Source organism: Octopus bimaculoides, chromosome 2 (assembly GCF_001194135.2).
Source record: "Octopus bimaculoides isolate UCB-OBI-ISO-001 chromosome 2, ASM119413v2, whole genome shotgun sequence".
Lineage (NCBI taxonomy): Eukaryota > Metazoa > Mollusca > Cephalopoda > Octopoda > Octopodidae > Octopus > Octopus bimaculoides.
Window position 1 is genome coordinate 167,244,816 of NC_068982.1, and position 3,745 is coordinate 167,248,560.

A 3,745-nucleotide genomic window follows, 5' to 3' on the forward strand; every position below is an offset into this window, starting at 1 on the left:
AATGGGTGCTTTTTACATGACACTGGCAATGGCCATGACTTTGATTTCACTTGGCTTGACAAGTCTTCTCAAACATAGCTTATCACCAAGGGTCTCAGTCACTTGTCATCGCCTCCGTGAGGCTCAAGCTTTGGTTCTATTTCTCCCTTTCAAAATTACTTTCATGAATATTTTAAATTTGAAAAGAAAAAAAAGAAAGAATCTGTTAGATTCCTACAAATTCTCTGATTTAAATCCTTTCACTATATTGTATTTCAAGATAATTTTAAAGATGACATCTTCAGTGCAGTACAGGAAGTAAACCATTTAGAAATAATCTGTAATGAGCATTAGCAAAGTAGAATGATAAAAAACTGATACTGGACCATAGGCACGAATATTCAGGGTTTTATGCTATTCGTGGTACTTTATATTTTATATTAGATATGACTGAACATTGTAGTTAGATCAGCATTCAGTTTTTATTGTACCATAAACATGTTTCTTTCTCACTACTGCACTTTTATTTGTCAGCTTTCCATAAAAATACTCAGAGTCTCATTAAACTGCTCTTCGGCTTTTATCAGAAACAAAGATAATGCACTTTCTCTCGAAACAAAATAATATCTGCTTGAATTAATCATATGACTTTAGTTCTCAGTTTATTACAGGTCATAACAGAGAAGTTTAAAACCAGCTGTCCATGAGAACTTCTGTATGCTGATGGCCTAGTTTTCATAACTGAATCTATCAAAGATTTAGAGAAGAATTTCAAAATGGGCAGCCAAAGCCTGGAATTGAGAGGCCTCAAAGTAAACTTCGAGTGGACAAAAGTTTTAGCTAGCAGCAAAGAAGAAAGGATTATACTACTCAATATGCAGAAAAGAAGTTGGTTGGAATTCTATGGTATAGCCAGTGTAAACTATTGACATACAAGAGGTGTAGTGGGATTACTGTCAGACTGGCAGAAAAAATAAACTTTGTATGTGGCAGATGTACTGGCATAGTTAGTAGTAAAAGCACAAATGAAATAAATTAACTTAAATACTTATGCAGGCTCCCTAGTTGTAGCTCATAGTCTATGTTACCTAAGTGATCTAATTAGCAACAAAAGCAGATGTAGCTGGAGTAAGATTGGATTAAGAGTTTAGGGTGCTCATGCCCACAATCAACACCTAAACTTCACAAAGAAGACAAAGGACTGTGATGAGTGGTGAGATGCTGTGCTGGAGATGACTTGTCAAGCCCATAAAAGCATGGGTAAAAACAGTTGTCAAGAGAATAACACTATCTTGTCTACTATGTATGCGTGGAGGCGCAATGGCCCAGTGGTTAGGGCAGCGGACTCACGGTCATAGGATCGCGGTTTCGATTCCCAGACCGGGCATTGTGAGTGTTTATTGAGCGAAAACACCTAAAGCTCCACGAGGCTCCGGCAGGGGATGGTGGCGAACCCTGCCGTACTCTTTCACCACAACTTTCTCTCACTCTTTCTTCCTGTTTCTGTTGTATCTGTATTTCAAAAGGGCCAGCCTTGTCACACTGTGTCACGCTGAATATCCCTGAGAACTACATTAAGGGTACACGTGTCTGTGGAGTGCTCAGCCACTTGCACGTTAATTTCACGAGCAGGCTGTTCCATTGATCGGATCAACTGGAACCCTCATCGTCGTAAGCGACGGAGTGCCAACAACAACTATGCATGCACTTTTGGCTATCATAACGGTCTTTTTTTACTTGACTTGTGGCTTCTTAGTGTCCCCGTTTTTCTCCTGATGAGTTGTAATCAGGGGCGTATATCTGGGTGTGCCAGGTGTGCACTGCACACCCATCAGAAATGACTGATTCATTATAAATATTAACCTTACTCATTAATTTAATCACAAATCTTTATGGAAAACTTTTGTAATACCCCTGTTTCAAATTTGGTGGCATTAGGTGTGGCAGCACACCCAATACAACAACCACCATACACCATTAGTTGTAACGCATCTGAGCACTACACAATATGTTCATTATTATGACTTGATTATGAATTAGTGAGAAAGAAAGCCTCTGTGGTATGTCATTTCTTCTTCTTTCATGCATCAACAAAAAGAAAAGTAAAAATCCTAATATATACTAGACTTAAATTAAATTTTACTGCTTTTAAAGTTTGTTTTGTAACATAGTCATACAGTATCACAATGACATTCTCCTTAGCTATGATAAGTAATTATGAAACCAATTGATTGAAAGGTAACAGTTCATATTCTTCTGTTGGTATTTCACAGTTGTGAAATAACGGACTGAACCCATACATTATAATTAAAAGCTTCTGAATTTAAACTGGTTGTGGTTGTGGTTTACCTTTGTTACCTGCATATAAATAGAATATTATAATGCTGATACAACAAAAAAATATCAAGAGATTTTAAGTTTCGTGAACAACTAATCCAAGTAGAGGAGACAGTATTCTTTGACTTCTTTTTATCCATGTGGGTGAATAATCAAAAAGAGATCAAGTTATAAGAAGTTATGGTTCTTCCATACAGGAGTTACCTCCCTTGGATTCAGCTAAAACTAATTTTTTCAAAAGTTTAAATCAACATAAATAAATAAATAAATAAATACAATTAACTTTAATAAAATGGCATCAAGAATCTGTTTCTACTATAGATCTAGCATATACTACTTTTGTAAATTTACCAGAAGAAATGTGAGGAAAACTACTGATGGTCAAAGGCGTTCCAGCCAAGACACAGACACACACACACACACACAGAACAAGAAGGAAGTAAAGACTTTGTATCAAAAGGCAATGAATAAAAATAATTAAAAGACAAATAATAAAAAAACAAAAGGCAATAATATAAGAACAGTGATGATAAGGGAACAAATGTGCAGAAAATGAAAAAAATATTATTATTAAGCTAGTTTTAGTTAAGTACTGAGAGTGATTGGGTTGACATAATTCACTGACCCCATTCTCTTTTCCCAACTAAAAGCATTTATGACCTTCGGTCAGTGTTAGAAATCATTTTTATGCCAGTATATATTGCAAACACCACCTAGTTGTGTCAAGGTAAGCTTCTAGGGACTTGAGACTTGAATTGGCAAATTGATTGTTGTTGTTGCTGTTGTTCAGCTGCAGGTCAATTTTAATGAAGCAGACTTATGGTCAAATGCATTACATCTACAACCATTTCATCCCATATCTTTTTTATGAGAGTATCTAGGATTATACCATCTAATGAATCTCTTTTTTAAGACGATGATGTGTGATCTGAGAGAAGTTTGGCTGCTATATCTAGCAGATCTAACAACCAAGTAAGGGATCCTACAATTCCTCAGTGAACAGGCTTTAATTCCTTGTAATAACAATCTCTCCTTCATTACAACTCTAATGAAAGATGTTGGTATCAGTTACCCTGTGGTACAAGATTGTATGATTTCAATATATTAAGCCTCCAGACTTCTTCTCCAGGCTATGTTTTCTTTCCTATTCCCTCTTCCTTTTGTATTCACTCTGATGAAGCTCCATGTTCTAGTTTGAATATCCCATGAAGATGAAGAATATTATTTTCGCAATTCTTTCGTAGGCACTGACTGGCATCATAAGTGGAAATGACCGTAAGAATTGTTATGTCACACAAATGTTATGCAATGTTTTGTATTAAATAATAAGTTATAGATGTGGTCCAATTGATTTGTTTGTTGATCTGAGGTTTTCTCCATTTTCTGATTATTTATATATATATATATATATATATATATATATATATAT